This window comes from Schistocerca gregaria, chromosome 5 (assembly GCF_023897955.1).
Source record: "Schistocerca gregaria isolate iqSchGreg1 chromosome 5, iqSchGreg1.2, whole genome shotgun sequence".
In the NCBI taxonomy this organism is placed as follows: Eukaryota; Metazoa; Arthropoda; class Insecta; order Orthoptera; family Acrididae; genus Schistocerca; species Schistocerca gregaria.
The window spans coordinates 574,653,319-574,673,239 of record NC_064924.1 but is presented as its reverse complement, the minus strand read 5'-3'; the positions used below and the strand labels follow the sequence as shown (position 1 = coordinate 574,673,239).

Genomic DNA, 19,921 nt, shown 5'->3' with positions numbered 1-19,921 from the left:
TGCGAAATGCGCCTTTCGGCTCCACTCTCTGGCTACAGTTTGCTGTTGTTCACAGTGGCACTGGCGTTGCCCATGGGGCTTCATGTAAGGCGACTGCACGTCGCTCGGCCAACAGCGGCCTACTGCAGACCGACACTTAAGAGACACAAAATACAAATCGACATCGAGAGACAGGCCCTGTCATATGGCACTTGCGACGTATACGCTGAAATTGAATGTAAATAAAACGTCTTTTGTAGTGGGCGTCGCTCCACTGCAGTGTCACACATGGTGAATAAATAGGAAAACAGTAAAACATCTGTGTAGGGCCATGTTTTTACCTACTGTGCACCTGCCTGAATGTGTATAAGCATCTGTGGCATCACTCCTTCGCAGCCAAATTGCCACACTAGCTGTGTATCTCTAACAAAGTTGATGTATGTCCTCACCTCGGTGACGGATAAAACGATTTCGCCCCCGGGTGGGCTCGAACCACCAACCTTTCGCTTAACAGCCGAACGCGCTAGCCGATTGCGCCACGGAGGCGTCGACTTTGGCTCACGTGTGCAATCTATATCAACGCAATTCGTACACATTCTGCAGGAATCTCGCAGAATGGTAGCATCTGCTTATGCCTCTTCACATGGATAACGTGCATGCACACTGTAGCGACGCTTATAAACGAATGACATTATACAACAAAATGCATACAAACCACTGTTCTGCCTATGCATTCAGAAAACCTCCTAGGCCAGTGAATACTTGTCATAGGTTGTAGAACATCCCTTTCATTCAGTGTACTGCCATGTGATAGATATTGCTCGAGGTAGCTCCGCTCGTTGCAGGAAGGTTAAAAAAAAGGATGCTTTCTGTGAGGTACGAATTCACGACCTCTGGTTTACGAGACCAGTGCTCTACCCTTAGCTAAGAAGGAGGCAGCTATGCATTTGTAAGCTATCCCCGAATTCTCACTTCATCATACTGAATCTTGCAGCCCTCGACCACATAACGGACTTGGCGCACAGCCGCTGCTGGGGGTGTCCACATTGCCGTTTTCCAAATCTCTCGACTGTTTCGCCCTTACGATCGACGACGACCGTCTGGCCACCAAAAGTTTGCGGACTGCAATATCTTGACCTAGTGCACAGCTTGTGGGATAGCGTGGCTCGACTGCGAAATGCGCCTTTCGGCTCCTCTCTCTGGCTACAGTTTGCTGTTGTCCACCTGGCAATGACGTTGCCCATGGGGCTTCATGTAAGGCGACTGCACGTCGCTCGGCCAACAGCGGCCTACTGCAGACCGACACTTAAGAGACACAAAATACAAATCGACATCGAGAGACAGGCCCTTTCATATGGCACTCGCGACGTATACGCTGAAATTGAATGTAAATAAAACGTCTTTTGTAGTGTGCGTCGCTCCACTGCAGTGTCACACATGGTGAATAAATAGGAAAACAGTAAAACGTCTGTGTAGGGCCATGTTTTTACCTACTGTGCCACCTGCCTGAATGTGTATAAGCATCTGTGGCATCACTCCTTCGCAGCCAAATTGCCACACTAGCTGTGTATCTCTATCAAAGTTGACGTATGTCCTCACCTGTGTGACGGTTAAAACGGTTTCGCCCACGGGTGGGCTCGAACCACCAACCTTTCGGTTAACAGCCGAAACCGCTAGCCAATTGCGCCACGGAGGCCGCGACTTTTGCTCACTTTGCCCTGTATAATAACCAAATTCGTACATCTTCAGCAGGAATCACGCAGAATGCTAGCATCTCCTTATGATTCTTCACATGGATAACGTGTATGTGCAGTGTAGCGAGGCTCATAAACGAATGACATCGCCAAGCATGACATTATACTACAAAATGCATACAATCCACTGTTCTGCCAATGCATTCAGAAAACCTCCTAGGCCAGTAGAATACTTGTCATAAGTTGTAGAACATCCGTTACTTTCAGTGTACTGCCATGTGTTAGATGCTGCTCGAGGTAGCTCCGCTCGATGCAGGAAGGTTAAAAAAATGGATGCCTTCTGTGAGGTTCGAACTCACGACCCCTGGTTTACGAGACCAGTGCTCTACCACTGAGCTAAGAAGGCGGCAGCTTTGCATTTGCGAGCTATCCCCGAATTCTCACTTCATCATACTGAATCTTGCAGCCCTCATTATACTACAAAATACATACAATCCACTGTTCTCACAATGCATTCAGAAAAAATCCTAGGCCAGTAGAATACTTGTCATAGGTTGTAGAACATCCGTTACATTCAGTGTACTGCCATGTGTTAGATGCTGCTCGAGGTAGCTCCGCTCGTTGTAGGAAGGTTAAAATAATGGATGCTTTGTGTGAGGTACGAACTCACGACCCCTGGTTTACGAGACAAGTGCTCTACCCTTAGCTAAGAAGGAGGCAGCTTTGCATTTGTAAGCTATCCCCGAATTCCCACTTCATCATACTGAATCTTGCAGCCCTCGACCACATAACGGACTTGGCGCACAGCCGCTGCTGGGGGTGTCCACATTGCCGTTTTCCAAATCTCTCGACTGTTTCGCCCTTACGATCGGCGACGACCGTCTGGCCACCAAAAGTTTGCGGACTGCAATATCTTGACCTAGTGCACAGCTTGTGGGATAGCGTGGCTCGACTGCGAAATGCGCCTTTCGGCTCCTCTCTCTGGCTACAGTTTGCTGTTGTCCACCTGGCAATGACGTTGCCCATGTGGCTTCATGTAAGGCGACTGCACGTCGCTCGGCCAACAGCGGCCTACTGCAGACCGACACTTAAGAGACACAAAATACAAATCGACATCGAGAGACAGGCCCTGTCATATGGCACTCGCGACGTGTACGCTGAAATTGAATGTAAATAATACGTCTTTTGTAGTGGGCGTCGCTCTACTGCAGTGTCACACATGGCGAATAAAACGGAAAACAGTAGAACGTCTGTGTAGGGCCATGTTTTTACCTACAGTGTCACCTGGCTGAATGTGTATAAGCATCTGTGGCATCACTCCTTCGCAGCCAAATTGCCACACTAGCTGTGTATCTCTAACAAAGTTGACGTATGTCCTCACCTGGGTGACGGTTAAAACGATTTCGCCCCCGAGTGGGCTCGAACCACCAACCATTCAGTTAACAGCCGAACGCGCTAGCCAATTGCGCCACGGAGGCCGTGACTTTTACTCACATTGCTCTGTATAATAACCAAATTCGTACATCTTCAGCAGGAATCACGCAGAATGCTAGCATCTGCTTATGCCTCTTCACATGGATAACGTGTATGTACACTGTAGCGAGGCTCATAAACGAATGACATCGCCAAGCATGACATTATACTACAAAATGCATACAATCCACTGTTCTACCAATGCATTTAGAAAACCTCCTAGGCCAGTAGAATACTTGTCATAGGTTGTAGAACATCCGTTACTTTCAGTGTACTGCCATGTGTTAGATGCTGCTCGAGGTAGCTCCGCTCGATGCAGGAAGGTTAAAAAAATGGATGCCTTCTGTGAGGTTCGAACTCACGACCCCTGGTTTACGAGACCAGTGCTCTACCACTGAGCTAAGAAGGCGGCAGCTTTGCATTTGCGAGCTATCCCCGAATTCTCACTTCATCATACTGAATCTTGCAGCCCTCATTATACTACAAAATACATACAATCCACTGTTCTGACAATGCATTCAGAAAAAATCCTAGGCCAGTAGAATACTTGTCATTGGTTGTAGAACATCCGTTACATTCAGTGTACTGCCATGTGTTAGATGCTGCTCGAGGTAGCTCCGCTCGTTGTAGGAAGGTTAAAATAATGGATGCTTTGTGTGAGGTACGAACTCACGACCCCTGGTTTACGAGACAAGTGCTCTACCCTTAGCTAAGAAGGAGGCAGCTTTGCATTTGTAAGCTATCCCCGAATTCCCACTTCATCATACTGAATCTTGCAGCCCTCGACCACATAACGGACTTGGCGCACAGCCGCTGCTGGGGGTGTCCACATTGCCGTTTTCCAAATCTCTCGACTGTTTCGCCCTTACGATCGGCGACGACCGTCTGGCCACCAAAAGTTTGCGGACTGCAATATCTTGACCTAGTGCACAGCTTGTGGGATAGCGTGGCTCGACTGCGAAATGCGGCCTTTCGGCTCCTCTCTCTGGCTACAGTTTGCTGTTGTCCACCTGGCAATGACGTTGCCCATGGGGCTTCATGTAAGGCGACTGCACGTCGCTCGGCCAACAGCGGCCTACTGCAGACCGACACTTAAGAGACACAAAATACAAATCGACATCGAGAGACAGGCCCTGTCATATGGCACTCGCGACGTGTACGCTGAAATTGAATGTAAATAATACGTCTTTTGTAGTGGGCGTCGCTCTACTGCAGTGTCACACATGGCGAATAAAACGGAAAACAGTAGAACGTCTGTGTAGGGCCATGTTTTTACCTACAGTGTCACCTGGCTGAATGTGTATAAGCATCTGTGGCATCACTCCTTCGCAGCCAAATTGCCACACTAGCTGTGTATCTCTAACAAAGTTGACGTATGTCCTCACCTGGGTGACGGTTAAAACGATTTCGCCCCCGAGTGGGCTCGAACCACCAACCATTCAGTTAACAGCCGAACGCGCTAGCCAATTGCGCCACGGAGGCCGTGACTTTTACTCACATTGCTCTGTATAATAACCAAATTCGTACATCTTCAGCAGGAATCACGCAGAATGCTAGCATCTGCTTATGCCTCTTCACATGGATAACGTGTATGTACACTGTAGCGAGGCTCATAAACGAATGACATCGCCAAGCATGACATTATACTACAAAATGCATACAATCCACTGTTCTACCAATGCATTTAGAAAACCTCCTAGGCCAGTAGAATACTTGTCATAGGTTGTAGAACATCCGTTACTTTCAGTGTACTGCCATGTGTTAGATGCTGCTCGAGGTAGCTCCGCTCGATGCAGGAAGGTTAAAAAAATGGATGCCTTCTGTGAGGTTCGAACTCACGACCCCTGGTTTACGAGACCAGTGCTCTACCACTGAGCTAAGAAGGCGGCAGCTTTGCATTTGCGAGCTATCCCCGAATTCTCACTTCATCATACTGAATCTTGCAGCCCTCATTATACTACAAAATACATACAATCCACTGTTCTGACAATGCATTCAGAAAAAATCCTAGGCCAGTAGAATACTTGTCATAGGTTGTAGAACATCCGTTACATTCAGTGTACTGCCATGTGTTAGATGCTGCTCGAGGTAGCTCCGCTCGTTGCAGGAAGGTTAAAATAATGGATGCTTTCTGTGAGGTACGAACTCACGACCCCTGGTTTACGAGACCAGTGCTCTACCCTTAGCTAAGAAGAAGGCAGCTTTGCATTTGTAAGCTATCCCCGAATTCCCACTTCATCATACTGAATCTTGCAGCCCTCGACCACATAACGGACTTGGCGCACAGCCGCTCCTGGGGGTGTCCACATTGCCGTTTTCCAAATCTCTCGACTGTTTCGCCCTTATGATCGACGACGACCGTCTGGCCACCAAAAGTTTGCGGACTGCAAGATCTTGACCTAGTGCACAGCTTGTGGGATAGCGTGGCTCGACTGCGAAATGCGCCTTTCGGCTCCTCTCTCTGGCTACAGTTTGCTGTTGTCCACCTGGCAATGACGTTGCCCATGTGGCTTCATGTAAGGCGACTGCACGTCGCTCGGCCAACAGCGGCCTACTGCAGACCGACACTTAAGAGACACAAAATACAAATCGACATCGAGAGACAGGCCCTGTCATATGGCACTCGCGACGTGTACGCTGAAATTGAATGTAAGTAATACGTCTCTTGTAGTGGGCGTCGCTCTACTGCAGTGTCACACATGGCGAATAAAACGGAAAACAGTAGAACGTCTGTGTAGGGCTATGTTTTTACCTACAGTGTCACCTGGCTGAATGTGTATAAGCATCTGTGGCATCACTCCTTCGCAGCCAAATTGCCACACTAGCTGTGTATCTCTAACAAAGTTGACGTATGTCATCACCTGGGTGACGGTTCAAACGATTTCGCCCCCGGGTGGGCTCGAACCACCAACCTTTCGGTTAACAGCCGAACGCCCTAGCCAATTGCGCCACGGAGGCCGCGACTTTTGCTCACTTTGCTCTGTATAATAACCAAATTCGTACATCTTCAGCAGGAATCACGCAGAATGCTAGCATCTGCTTATGCCTCTTCACATGGATAACGTGTATGTACACTGTAGCGAGGCTCATAAACGAATGACATCGCCAAGCATGACATTATACTACAAAATGCATACAATCCACTGTTCTACCAATGCATTCAGAAAACCTAGGCCAGTAGAATACTTGTCATAGGTTGTAGAACATCCGTTACTTTCAGTGTACTGCCATGTGTTAGATGCTGCTCGAGGTAGCTCCGCTCGATGCAGGAAGGTTAAAATAATGGATGCCTCCTGTGAGGTTCGAACTCACGACCCCTGGTTTACGAGACCAGTGCTCTACCACTGAGCTAAGAAGGCGGCAGCTTTGCATTTGCGAGCTATCCCCGAATTCTCACTTCATCATACTGAATCTTGCAGCCCTCATTATACTACAAAATACATACAATCCACTGTTCTGACAATGCATTCAGAAAAAATCCTAGGCCAGTAGAATACTTGTCATAGGTTGTAGAACATCCGTTACATTCAGTGTACTGCCATGTGTTAGATGCTGCTCGAGGTAGCTCCGCTCGTTGCAGGAAGGTTAAAATAATGGATGCTTTCTGTGAGGTACGAACTCACGACCCCTGGTTTACGAGACCAGTGCTCTACCCTTAGCTAAGAAGAAGGCAGCTTTGCATTTGTAAGCTATCCCCGAATTCCCACTTCATCATACTGAATCTTGCAGCCCTCGACCACATAACGGACTTGGCGCACAGCCGCTCCTGGGGGTGTCCACATTGCCGTTTTCCAAATCTCTCGACTGTTTCGCCCTTATGATCGACGACGACCGTCTGGCCACCAAAAGTTTGCGGACTGCAAGATCTTGACCTAGTGCACAGCTTGTGGGATAGCGTGGCTCGACTGCGAAATGCGCCTTTCGGCTCCTCTCTCTGGCTACAGTTTGCTGTTGTCCACCTGGCAATGACGTTGCCCATGTGGCTTCATGTAAGGCGACTGCACGTCGCTCGGCCAACAGCGGCCTACTGCAGACCGACACTTAAGAGACACAAAATACAAATCGACATCGAGAGACAGGCCCTGTCATATGGCACTCGCGACGTGTACGCTGAAATTGAATGTAAGTAATACGTCTCTTGTAGTGGGCGTCGCTCTACTGCAGTGTCACACATGGCGAATAAAACGGAAAACAGTAGAACGTCTGTGTAGGGCTATGTTTTTACCTACAGTGTCACCTGGCTGAATGTGTATAAGCATCTGTGGCATCACTCCTTCGCAGCCAAATTGCCACACTAGCTGTGTATCTCTAACAAAGTTGACGTATGTCATCACCTGGGTGACGGTTCAAACGATTTCGCCCCCGGGTGGGCTCGAACCACCAACCTTTCGGTTAACAGCCGAACGCCCTAGCCAATTGCGCCACGGAGGCCGCGACTTTTGCTCACTTTGCTCTGTATAATAACCAAATTCGTACATCTTCAGCAGGAATCACGCAGAATGCTAGCATCTGCTTATGCCTCTTCACATGGATAACGTGTATGTACACTGTAGCGAGGCTCATAAACGAATGACATCGCCAAGCATGACATTATACTACAAAATGCATACAATCCACTGTTCTACCAATGCATTCAGAAAACCTAGGCCAGTAGAATACTTGTCATAGGTTGTAGAACATCCGTTACTTTCAGTGTACTGCCATGTGTTAGATGCTGCTCGAGGTAGCTCCGCTCGATGCAGGAAGGTTAAAATAATGGATGCCTCCTGTGAGGTTCGAACTCACGACCCCTGGTTTACGAGACCAGTGCTCTACCACTGAGCTAAGAAGGCGGCAGCTTTGCATTTGCGAGCTATCCCCGAATTCTCACTTCATCATACTGAATCTTGCAGCCCTCATTATACTACAAAATACATACAATCCACTGTTCTGACAATGCATTCAGAAAAAAACCTAGGCCAGTAGAATACTTGTCATAGTTTGTAGAACATCCGTTACATTCAGTGTACTGCCATGTGTTAGATGCTGCTCGAGGTAGCTCCGCTCGTTGCAGGAAGGTTAAAAAAATGGGTGCTTTCTGTGAGGTACGAACTCACGACCCCTGGTTTACGAGACCAGTGCTCTACCCTTAGCTAAGAAGGAGGCAGCTTTGCATTTGTAAGCTATCCCCGAATTCCCACTTCATCATACTGAATCTTGCAGCCCTCGACCACATAACGGACTTGGCGCACAGCCGCTGCTGGGGGTGTCCACATTGCCGTTTTCCAAATCTCTCGACTGTTTCGCCCTTACGATCGACGACGACCGTCTGGCCACCAAAAGTTTGCGGACTGCAAGATCTTGACCTAGTGCACAGCTTGTAGGATAGCGTGGCTCGACTGCGAAATGCGCCTTTCGGCTCCTCTCTCTGGCTACAGTTTGCTGTTGTCCACCGTGGCAATGACGTTGCCCATGGGGCTTCATGTAAGGCGACTGCACGTCGCTCGGCCAACAGCGGCCTACTGTAGACCGACACTTAAGAGACACAAAATACAAATCGACATCGAGAGACAGGCCCTGTCATATGGCACTCGCGACGTGTACGCTGAAATTGAATGTAAATAATACATCTTTTGTAGTGGGCGTCGCTCTACTGCAGTGTCACACATGGCGAATAAAACGGAAAACTGTAGAACGTCTGTGTAGGGCTATGTTTTTACCTACAGTGTCACCTGGCTGAATGTGTATAAGCATCTGTGGCATCACTCCTTCGCAGCCAAATTGCCACACTAGCTGTGTATCTCTAACAAAGTTGACGTATGTCCTCACCTGGGTGACGGTTCAAACGATTTCGCCCCCGGGTGGGCTCGAACCACCAACCTTTCGGTTAACAGCCGAATGTGCTAGCCAATTGCGCCACGGAGGCCTCGACTTTTGCTCACTTTGCTCTGTATAATAAAGATATTCGTACATCTTCAGCAGGAATCACCCACAATGCAAGCATCTGCTTATGCCTCTTCACATGGATAACGTGTATGTACACTGTAGCGAGGCTCATAAACGAATGACATCGCCAAGCATGACATTATACTACAAAATGCATACAATCCACTGTTCTGCCAATGCATTCAGAAAACCTCCTAGGCCAGTAGAATACTTGTCATAGGTTGTAGAACATCAATTATTTTCAGTGTACTGTCATGTGTTCGATGCTGCTCGAGTTAGCTCGGCTCGATGCAGGAAGGTTAAAAAAAATGGATGCCTTCTGTGAGGTTCGAACTCACGACCCACTGGTTTACGAGACCAGTGCTCTACCACTGAGCTAAGAAGGCGGCAGCTCTGCATTTGCGAGCTATCCCCGAATTCCAACTTAATCATACTGAATCTTGCAACCCTCATTATACTACAAAATACATACAATCCACTGTTCTGACAATGCATTCAGAAAAAATCCTAAGCCAGTAGAATACTTGTCATAGGTTGTAGAACATCCGTTACAATCAGTGTACTGCCATGTGTTAGATGCTGCTCGAGGTAGCTCCGCTCGTTGCAGGAAGGATAAAAAAATGGATGCTTTCTGTGAGGTACGAACTCACGACCCCTGGTTTACGAGACCAGTGCTCTACCCTTAGCTAAGAAGGAGGCAGCTTTGCATTTGTAAGCTATCCCCGAATTCCCACTTCATCATACTGAATCTTGCAGCCCTCGACTACATAACGGACTTGGCGCACAGCCGCTGCTGGGGGTGTCCACATTGCCGTTTTCCAAATCTCTCGACTGTTTCGCTCTTACGATCGACGACGACCGTCTGGCCACCAAAAGTTTGCGGACTGCAAGATCTTGACCTAGTGCACAGCTTGTGGGATAGCGTGGCTCGACTGCGAAATGCGCCTTTCGGCTCCTCTCTCTGGCTACAGTTTGCTGTTGTCCACCGTGGCAATGACGTTGCCCATGGGGCTTCATGTAAGGCGACTGCACGTCGCTCGGCCAACAGCGTCCTACTGCAGACCGACACTTAAGAGACACGAAATACAAATCGACATCGAGAGACAGGCCCTGTCATATGGCACTCGCGACGTGTACGCTGAAATTGAATGTAAATAATACGTCTTTTGTAGTGGGCGTCGCTCTACTGCAGTGTCACACATGGCGAATAAAACGGAAAACAGTAGAACGTCTGTGTAGGGCCATGTTTTTACCTACAGTGTCACCTGGCTGAATGTGTATAAGCATCTACATCTACATCTACATCTACATCCGTACTCCGCAAGCCACCTGACGGTGTGTGGCGGAGCGTACCCTGAGTACCTCTATCGGTTCTCCCTTCTATTCCAGTCTCGTATTGTACGTGGAAAGAAGGATTGTCGGTATGCTTCTGTGTGGGCTCTAATCTCTCTGATTTAATCCTCATGGTCTCTTCGCGAGATATACGTAGGAGGGAGCAATATACTGCTTGACTCTTCGGTGAAGGTATGTTATCGAAACTTCAACAAAAGCCCGTACCGAGCTACTGAGCGTCTCTCCTGCAGAGTCTTCCACTGGAGTTTATCTATCATCTCCGTAACGCTTTCGCAATTACTAAATGATCCTGTAACGAAGCGCGCTGCTCTCCGTTGGATCTTCTCTATCTCTTCTATCAACCCTACCTGGTGCGGATCCCACACTGCTGAGCAGTATTCAAGCATTGGGCGAACAAGCGTACTGTAACCTACTTCCTTTGTTGTCGGATTGCATTTCCTTAGGATTCTTCCAATGAATCTCAGTCTGGCATCTGCTTTACCGACGATCAACTTTATATGATCATTCCATTTTAAATCACTCCTAATGCGTACTCCCAGATAATTTATGGAATTAACTGCTTCCAGTTGCTGACCTGCTATTTTGTAGCTAAATGATAAGGGACCTATCTTTCTATGTATTCGCATCACATTACACTTCTCTACATTGAGATTCAATTGCCATTCCGTGCACCATGCGTCAATTCGCTGCAGATCCTCCTGCATTTCAGTACAATTTTCCATTGTTGCAACCTCTCGATACACCACAGCATCATCTGCAAAAAGCCTCAGTGAACTTCCGATGTCATCCACCAGGTCATTTATGTATATTGTGAATATCAACGGTCCTATGACACTCCCCTGCGGCACACCTGAAATCACTCTTACTTCGGAAGACTTCTCTCCATTGAGAATGACGTGCTGCGTTCTGTTATCTAGGAACTCCTCAATCCAATCACACAATTGATCTGATAGTCCGTATGCTCTTACTTTGTTCATTAAACGACTGTGGGGAACTGTGTCAAACGCCTTGCGGAAGTCAAGAAACACGGCATCTACCTGTGAACCCGTGTCTAAGGCCCTCTGAGTCTCGTGGACGAATAGCGCGAGCTGGGTTTCACACGATCGTCTTTTTCGAAACCCATGCTGATTCCTACAGAGTAGATTTCTAGTCTCCAGAAAAGACATTATACTCGAACATAATACGTGTTCCAAAATTCTACAACTGATCGACGTTAGAGATATAGGTCTATAGTTCTGCACATCTGTTCCCTTCTTGAGAACGGGGATGACCTGTGCCCTTTTCCAATCCTTTGGAACGCTTCGCTCTTCTAGAGACCTACGGTACACCGCTGCAAGAAGGGGGGCAAGTTCCTTCGCGTACTCTGTGTAAAATCGAACTGGTATCCCATCAGGACCAGCGGCCTTTCCTCTTTTGAGCGATTTTAATTGTTTCTCTATCCCTCTGTCGTCTACTTCGATATCTACCATTTTGTCAACTGTGCGACTATCTAGAGAAGGAAGCACAGTGCAGTCTTCCTCTGTGAAACAGCTTTGGAAGAAGACATTTAGTAATTCGGCCTTTAGTCTGTCATCCTCTGTTTCAGTACCATTTTGGTCACAGAGTGTCTGGACATTTTGTTTTGATCCACCTACCGCTTTGACATAGGACCAAAATTTCTTATGATTTTCTGCCAAGTCAGTACATAGAACGTTACTTTCGAATTCATTGAAAGCCTCTCGCATAGCCCTCCTCACACTACATTTCGCTTCGCGTAATTTTTGTTTGTCTGCAAGGCTTTGGCTATGTTTATGTTTGCTGTGAAGTTCCCTTTGCTTCCGCAGCAGTTTTCTAACTCGGTTGTTGTACCACGGTGGCTCTTTTCCATCTCTTACGATCTTGCTTGGCACATACTCATCTAACGCATATTGTACCATGGTTTTGAACTTTGTCCACTGATCCTCAACACTATCTGCACTTGAGACAAAACTTTTGTGTTGAGCCGTCAGGTACTCTGTAATCTGCTTTTTGTCACTTTTGCTAAACAGAAAAATCTTCCTACCTTTTTTAATATTTCTATTTACGGCTGAAATCATCGACGCAGTAACCGCTTTATGATCGCTGATTCCCTGTTCTGCATTAACTGATTCAAATAGTTCGGGTCTGTTTGTCACCAGAAGGTCTAATATATTATCGCCACGAGTCGGTTTTCTGTTTAACTGCTCAAGGTAGTTTTCAGATAAAGCACTTAAAAATATTTCACTGGATTCTTTGTCCCTGCCACCCGTTATGAACGTTTGAGTCTCCCAGTCTATATCCGGCAAATTAAAATCTCCACCCAGAACTATAACATGGTGGGGAAATCTACTCGAAATATTTTCCAAATTATTCTTCAGGTGCTGAGCCACAACAGCTGCTGAGCCCGGGGGCCTATAGAGACATCCAATTACCATGTCTGAGCCTGCTTTAACCGTGACCTTCACCCAAATCATTTCACAATTCGAATCTCCGTCAATTTCCTTCGATACTATTGCACTTCTTATCGCTATAAACACGCCTCCCCCTTCACTGTCCAGCCTATCTCTGCGGTATACATTCCAATCAGAGTTTAGGATTTCATTACTGTTTACGTCTGGTTTCAGCCAACTTTCTGTTCCTAGTACTATATGGGCGTTGTGACCGTTTATTAATGAGAGCAGTTCTGGGACCTTTCTATAGACGCTTCTGCAGTTTACTATTAGCACATTAATATTGTTATTCCTTGTTGCATTTTGCCTACTCCTGCCTTGCCGCGTCTCAGGAGGCGTCTTGTCGGGCCTAGGGAGGGAATTCTCTAACCTAAAAAAATCTGTGGCATCACTCCTTCGCAGCCAAATTGCCACACTAGCTGTGTATCTCTAACAAAGTTGACGTATGTCCTCACCTGGGTGACGGTTCAAACGATTTCGCCCCCGGGTGGGCTCGAACCACCAACCTTTCGGTTAACAGCCGAACGCGCTAGCCAATTGCGCCACTTTGCTCTGTATAATAAACAAATTCGTACATCTTCAGCAGGAATCACGCAGAATGCTAGCATCTGCTTATGCCTCTTCACATGGATAACGTGTATGTACACTGTAGCGAGGCTCATAAACGAATGACATCGCCAAGCATGACATTATACTACAAAATGCATACAATCCACTGTTCTACCAATGCATTCAGAAAACCTCCTAGGCCAGTAAAATACTTGTCATAGGTTGTAGAACATCCGTTACTTTCAGTGTACTGCCATGTGTTAGATGCTGCTCGAGGTAGCTCCGCTCGATGCAGGAAGTTTAAAAAAATGGATGCCTTCTGTGAGGTACGAACTCACGACCCCTGGTTTACAAGACCAGTGCTCTACCACCTTTTTTTTTTTTTTTTTTTTTTTTTTAATCGGGCCTCCTTCCTCCCCTACAGCCCGTCCTTCCGCTCGCCATTTGTGCCTTCTTCGGCTAGCTTCTGTGCTATGTTTGGTCCATATGAGATAGGTGAGTGACGAAGTAAATGTATACAAGTAAATAAAATCCCTTCTTTTGTAGTTATGGAAATCAAATAGTTCTGGTACATTCTTCCATCGTTGTGTGGGAGCGATTTTTATAGGAGAGCCAGGCTTACTTCAGCCTGATGGCTTCTCATGTGTGTGTCAGCAACCTATTAGTGCTGTGACACGAGGGCGAAGGATAAACGAAATAGCCACCTTGTTGGCGTAAAATGAATGAGAAGCTTAATAGATAATTTCATAAAGGGAAAAAAAAAGGAATCCTGAGGTTGAACAACATGTCGTTTGATCGTTCTTCAGCTCTGTCGGTGAGACAATGTTCGGTTCAAAAAATTTGCGTAGTTGTCTTTGTATTTCATTTGTCGTTCGAGCTTTTGATGTTCTGTCATCAGGTACATCCAATAATCTGCTTCACTTTTCGTCATAGCCGTTGAGATGTAATGGACTGTCAGTCCTTTGAGCCAGTTGGCTGACCTTCTTTTAGTGTTAGGATATGGCACGTCATCAGGCAGAAGGACGTGTGTCGGTGTAATTGTGTTAGGTGACGTACGTAGCACATGTGCTAGTTTTTGCCTGAAGAGATTCCACACGTCTTTCACATCTTCACAGACGAAGCGATGTTCTGCATTGTCGACGACATTGCAGCTGGAACAGTTTGGTGTGTGTGCCAGACGTATCGCGTGCAGTTTGGAGTTGGTTGGGATTTTTCTATTGACTGCGAGGTACCACGTCGATCGCACATTGGATGGTAGATGGGGGTCAGATATGTTGTCCCATATGTTTTTCCAATTATAATGTCGAAACTTGTTTTCTATTCGATTGCGCAATTTTCCTTCCAGCAAGGTGTTGTAAACCTCCTTAACCCGATATATGTCCTTCTCCGGTATTCTATGGCGTACATAGCTGTATTCCACCAGAAAATGTTTATAGTTGTACAGCTCGTGGGAGATGTGATGCACATCGATTGGTGGATCTCTGCTGACTGGGGTGATTTCACGTAAGAGATGAGCCACTAAGGTCCGCGGCGATCGTTGCCACTGTTTATAAGTTTTGCTAACGTATAGCGCTTGCGCTTTAAGGTAGATGTCTGTCAGTTGTAGCCCTCCATTGCGTGTCGGTAGCGTCAAGGTATCATATGAAACCTTAAATATCTGACCTCTACTGACAAAATAACCAAGCGCTGCTTGCATTTGGTGTGCAATGGTTCGTGGCAGAGGCAGCACTTGAGCAACATAGTTGACTTTGGAAGTGATGTATGTATTGGCCAGTTGCACTTTTTGTATTACGTTTAAATTACGCAAGCTGTGTTGTTTTATGCTTGCCCGTAAGGTGGCAAGTAATTTTCGATAATTGAGAGCGGCCGTGCGGCGGATATTACTCGTATATTCTATTCCAAGGCATTTGATTTTTTCCACAGTGTTGATACTTCCAGCGGCTCTGATCTCTATACCCCGACCCAGATTCATAATACCAGATTTATTGCGGTTGAGTTTAGCTCCTGACGCCATTTCGTAGGTCGCCACAACTTCAAGTACTTTTCCCACCTCTCTTTCGTCAGTCACAAGTACCCCTACATCGTCCGCGTAGGCTTGACATATGATCTTCTGTCCGTGTATATGTAATCCACGGAGTTGCCGAGTCAGACATACTAAGAGAGGTTCGAGCGCAATCGCGAAAAGCGTCATGGACATTGGGCAACCTTGTCTTACCGAACTCTGAATATTGATCGGGTGACTGAGTTGTCCGTTGACACTGATTCTTGACGTGCTATTCGTCAGTATGTTTTTCACGGAGGCTATAATTTTCTGGGGGAAGTGCATGGATGTCATACACCGGAGCAGGTACGAATGATTAACTTTATCAAAAGCTTTTTCAAAGTCAAGCGACATCAGAGCACAGCGAATGTTGCAGGCTTCCGATATCGCTATAATGTCTCTGTAGTCGCATAAGGTCTGAAATATCGTTCTGTCCTTTCCTATACTTGTCTGGTAGGCTCCTGTCACTGTACGAATAACAGAATTGAACCTTTGCACCATGATACGGACGAAGATTTTATAATCACTATTGAGAAGTGTTATGGGTCGAAGATTCTCCACGGTTTTGCCTCCTGGTGTTTTGGGGACTAAGACCACTGTACCTTCACAGAATTCCTTCGGAAGGTCAGTGTCCGCATTTAGTATTTCATTGCATACGAGTGTCAATTTAGCAATTATTTGTTCACGAAAAGTTTGATAAAATTCAGCGGGTAGCCCATCTGGTCCAGGTGATTTGTTCTTTGGGCTCTTCGAGATGGCATCTTCGACGTCTTCGTCCGTTATTCTCGCTGCGAGCACATCAGCTTCTTCTGGAGTGAGTCGCTCTGTCGTCCTAGCAGTGAGAGCTTGCTGCGCCGTTTCATCTGTCTGTGTATTGGCCAGCAATTCACTAAAGTGTCGATGGATCTCGTCTCGTATTGCAGCTTGATCTGTCAAGAGTCTCCCATCTGAAGTTTTGAGTTCCGTCAGAATTTTAAGTTTTTGTCTTTTGTTCTCTAGGAGAATGTGGTACATCGATGTTGTTTCTTCTCGTGTACCGTTCTGCAAACGCGTTCGTATTTTACAGCCTTCGAGATGGTGTCTCTGCAGGTTGAGCAATTTTGCTTTTATTCTGTTGATTTGCCCATAATTTGTTATGACTGTAGCATCACGAACGCACAAGTCTCTCAGACAGCTGAAGTAAAACTCTACTGTCCGCTTCCGCCAGGCGACTTTTTCACGGGAGTAAGTTTTCATTGTCTTTATTATTGCGGGCTTCGCGCAGTTTAGCCACCAATTCAGCGCCGTGCCGTACAAGTGGAACTTCCTTTCACATTCTGCCCAAGTGGTGTGGAAGGCGGCGTGACATCCAGGATCCGAAAGATGAGTAACGTTTAGCTTCCACTGACCTCTCGCCCTGTAAGTGCCTTGTTTCTCTAAATTTACCGTACATATGTACGCGATATGATCAGAGAAAATCGTGGGCCATAGCTCGGACTGTAAAACGTGTCTCCTTAAATTGGATGTTGCGTAAATTCTGTCGATACGACTGGCAGAATGGCTGGTGATATAGGTGAAACCTAGCCTATCACCGTGTTTTAGTTCCCAAGTATCAAACAGTTGGAAGTCTCTGACGATATCCTCCAGCTCCAGAGATTTGTTAAAATTTGGCGTCTGATCCTTGGGACTCAGCACGCAATTAAAGTCACCCGCAAAAATTATTTGGTCAAATCGCACCGCGAAAAGGGGGGCGATGTCCTCTTTGAAAAATTCGGCCCTGCGGCGCTTGTTTCCGGTTCCTGACGGGGCATATATGTTGATAAACCTGGTGTTGTTTATCGTGACAGCGAGACCTCTACTGTTAGGCAGTTGCGCCACGTCTGTAAGTAGGATCCCCTCTTTAGTCATAATCGCTGTGCCGAGGCTATTGTCATTGCCAGGATTGATGACGGCGTTGTAGCCAGTGATGTCGTCCAAACGGATAGCCGTTACTTCTTGCAGCATTAAGATGTCAATATCAGCGGCGTACAGAAAATCTTGGAGATTTCTCAGATTGAGGGTGCTGCTAATTTTATTTATATTCAAGGTTGAAATTCTGTACGCCTGTAAAGACGTCATGTCGACTATACCGTGTCAGGTGGGGTACTGTTTGCCAAGGGAAGTGGATGCTTGCTCCACTTAGAAGAAGTCGGCATCATCATCTGCAGCACGAGTATCCTTGATGGTGGTTTGTTGCCGGGTGGACACATCCTGTCGACGGTCGGGTGCCGTCCGTCCTGAACGTTGTGCTATGTCAGCCATCTCTGCATCATGGCTTTGCTCCTCCATGTTATCCGACCAGTCTCGCGTGCACGTAACTTCCCGCGTGTACGTGTTGGGTACAGGTGGAAGGTCCTTCAGACTAGCTGTACCGTCTTGAATGTGGATTCCACGGTCGGGGTCAGTGTCCTCATTTCGAGTCTTCCTTTTTGTTGTTCGATCTTCCGGAGGAGTTGCCTGTGTCGTCTCCGCCAGTTCTTGGCCTATTTGTTTCGCCTTTTCACGCAGAATTGGCGCGATTTCTGCTGCTCCCTGACGGGCTATTCGACGTTTCTTCCGTTTCTTTGGTGAAACAGTTGTAGGCTGCTGGTCATTATCCTCCGACGTGGCAACCGTATCTTCTTTGTGTTGCCCGACTTCTTCGAGTGATTTGCACATGCCTTCTTCTGCCGTCTTAGCCTGGTCTTGTTCTCCACGCCTGTCAGTTTCCTCGTCTTGTGAGTGTGCTGGACCTGTAGCTTCTGTGCTGCTAGTATCCATGGCTACGCTGCCATCGGGAACGTCGGCATAAGCAACTACCGCCGTGTCGAAACACATGTCTGAGGCGACGTCACTGCGTAGTGCGGCGGCGTACGTCACGGGTAGCGTGGCCATTTGACTAGGCGGGTCTCGCTCCCCAGTCGGCAGTTGCGTCACACGCCGTTGAACACACTGCGCGCGGACGTGTTGGGTCGAACCACAACCAGAGCAGGTTCTCGGCTGGCCATCGTAAATGATGATCGCTCTATATCCACCAATCCAGAGATACGACGGGATATGTTTCAGCATGTCAATCTTAACTTGCCTGACTCCATTTAATACTGAATACTTGTGCAAGCTAGACCATTTTTCGGCGACATTGCTGATAATGGCGCCATAGTCTCTCAGTTTGTTGTTTATCTCCTCGGGCGTTATTTCAAAGGGGAGCTCAAAGATTCGAACCGTTCGTATTCCCATTCCGGAACGCGAAACCGTGACCTGCCCTATGTGTCCGTCTGAATGTTTGAATTTTGCCACCCCACCACATGCTTCTACAATTTGGTCGCACTTGTCAGAACTGGATAACTTAAGGAACACAGTCGGATTGACAATCGACAGGTGTATTCCAATCAATTCATCCACTTTGATCTGAAAAGTTTCTTCGATAAATGCCTCAACTTCGTAAGATTTCGGTCGGGCGTAGTTCGGATCGAAAATCAACTTCAGAGTATCGCGTCGCGTTGTCTGATCCATTATGTCAATCTAAAAATGTGATCGTGAACTATGACTAACGCAGAAAGCGCGCACTCACCACACAGCGCCGGCCGCTCGCAGCGACGATGTAAGCACCGCAACAGCCGCACCGCACGTCCGCACAGCACGGCCGCTGGCGGCGGAATACAAAATGCATACAAACCACTGTTCTGCCTATGCATTCAGAAAACCTCCTAGGCCAGTAGAATACTTGACATAGGTTGTAGAACATCCCTTTCATTCAGTGTACTGCCATGTGATAGATATTGCTCGAGGTAGCTCCGCACGTTGCAGGAAAGTTAAAAAAATGGATGCCTTCTGTGAGGTTCGGACTCACGACTCCTGGTTTACGAGGCAAGTGCTCTCACACTGAGCTAAGAAGGCGGCAGCTTTGAATATGCGAGCTATCCCCGAATTCTCACTTCATCACACTGAATCTTGCAGCCCTCGACCAGATAATTGATTTGGCGCACTGCTGCTGCTGGGAGTGTCCACACTGCCGTTCTCCAAATCTCTCGAGTGTTTCGGCCTTACGATCGGCGACGACCGTCAGGCCACCAAAAGTTTGCGGTCTGCAATTTCTTGTCCTAGTGCACACCTTGTGGGATAACGTGGCTCGACTGCGAAATGCGCCTTTCGGCTCCACTCTCTGGCTACAGTTTGCTGTTGTTCACAGTGGCACTGGCGTTGCCCATGGGGCTTCATGTAAGGCGACTGCACGTCGCTCGGCCAACAGCGGCCTACTGCAGACCGACACTTAAGAGACACAAAATACAAATCGACATCGAGAGACAGGCCCTGTCATATGGCACTCGCGACGCATACGCTGAAATTGAATGTAAATAAAACGTATTTTGTAGTGGGCGTCGCTCCACTGCAGTGTCACACATGGTGAATAAATAGGAAAACAGTAGAACGTCTGTGTAGGGCCATGTTTTTACCTACTGTGC

The 19,921-nt window shown here is 47.2% G+C and overlaps 14 non-coding genes across 14 annotated transcripts; all 14 read right to left on the bottom strand.

Annotated features, from left to right (window-relative positions):
* Nucleotides 1-451: 451 nt before the first annotated feature.
* Nucleotides 452-525, bottom strand: Trnan-guu (transfer RNA asparagine (anticodon GUU)). The gene has a single exon. It is a non-coding gene; the product is annotated as a tRNA-Asn (tRNA).
* Nucleotides 526-1,601: 1,076 nt separating this feature from the next.
* Trnan-guu (transfer RNA asparagine (anticodon GUU)) lies at nucleotides 1,602-1,675 on the bottom strand. Its single transcript has one exon. It is a non-coding gene; the product is annotated as a tRNA-Asn (tRNA).
* Nucleotides 1,676-2,007: 332 nt separating this feature from the next.
* Nucleotides 2,008-2,079, bottom strand: Trnat-cgu (transfer RNA threonine (anticodon CGU)). Its single transcript has one exon. It is a non-coding gene; the product is annotated as a tRNA-Thr (tRNA).
* A 998-nt stretch (nucleotides 2,080-3,077) lies between these two features.
* On the bottom strand, nucleotides 3,078-3,151 carry Trnan-guu (transfer RNA asparagine (anticodon GUU)). Its single transcript has one exon. It is a non-coding gene; the product is annotated as a tRNA-Asn (tRNA).
* Nucleotides 3,152-3,483: 332 nt separating this feature from the next.
* On the bottom strand, nucleotides 3,484-3,555 carry Trnat-cgu (transfer RNA threonine (anticodon CGU)). Its single transcript has one exon. It is a non-coding gene; the product is annotated as a tRNA-Thr (tRNA).
* A 999-nt stretch (nucleotides 3,556-4,554) lies between these two features.
* Trnan-guu (transfer RNA asparagine (anticodon GUU)) lies at nucleotides 4,555-4,628 on the bottom strand. The gene has a single exon. It is a non-coding gene; the product is annotated as a tRNA-Asn (tRNA).
* A 332-nt stretch (nucleotides 4,629-4,960) lies between these two features.
* Trnat-cgu (transfer RNA threonine (anticodon CGU)) lies at nucleotides 4,961-5,032 on the bottom strand. Its single transcript has one exon. It is a non-coding gene; the product is annotated as a tRNA-Thr (tRNA).
* A 998-nt stretch (nucleotides 5,033-6,030) lies between these two features.
* Trnan-guu (transfer RNA asparagine (anticodon GUU)) lies at nucleotides 6,031-6,104 on the bottom strand. The gene has a single exon. It is a non-coding gene; the product is annotated as a tRNA-Asn (tRNA).
* A 329-nt stretch (nucleotides 6,105-6,433) lies between these two features.
* On the bottom strand, nucleotides 6,434-6,505 carry Trnat-cgu (transfer RNA threonine (anticodon CGU)). Its single transcript has one exon. It is a non-coding gene; the product is annotated as a tRNA-Thr (tRNA).
* A 998-nt stretch (nucleotides 6,506-7,503) lies between these two features.
* Trnan-guu (transfer RNA asparagine (anticodon GUU)) lies at nucleotides 7,504-7,577 on the bottom strand. The gene has a single exon. It is a non-coding gene; the product is annotated as a tRNA-Asn (tRNA).
* A 329-nt stretch (nucleotides 7,578-7,906) lies between these two features.
* On the bottom strand, nucleotides 7,907-7,978 carry Trnat-cgu (transfer RNA threonine (anticodon CGU)). Its single transcript has one exon. It is a non-coding gene; the product is annotated as a tRNA-Thr (tRNA).
* A 999-nt stretch (nucleotides 7,979-8,977) lies between these two features.
* Nucleotides 8,978-9,051, bottom strand: Trnan-guu (transfer RNA asparagine (anticodon GUU)). The gene has a single exon. It is a non-coding gene; the product is annotated as a tRNA-Asn (tRNA).
* A 333-nt stretch (nucleotides 9,052-9,384) lies between these two features.
* On the bottom strand, nucleotides 9,385-9,457 carry Trnat-cgu (transfer RNA threonine (anticodon CGU)). The gene has a single exon. It is a non-coding gene; the product is annotated as a tRNA-Thr (tRNA).
* A 3,892-nt stretch (nucleotides 9,458-13,349) lies between these two features.
* On the bottom strand, nucleotides 13,350-13,422 carry Trnan-guu (transfer RNA asparagine (anticodon GUU)). Its single transcript has one exon. It is a non-coding gene; the product is annotated as a tRNA-Asn (tRNA).
* Between the last annotated feature and the right edge of the window lie 6,499 nt (nucleotides 13,423-19,921).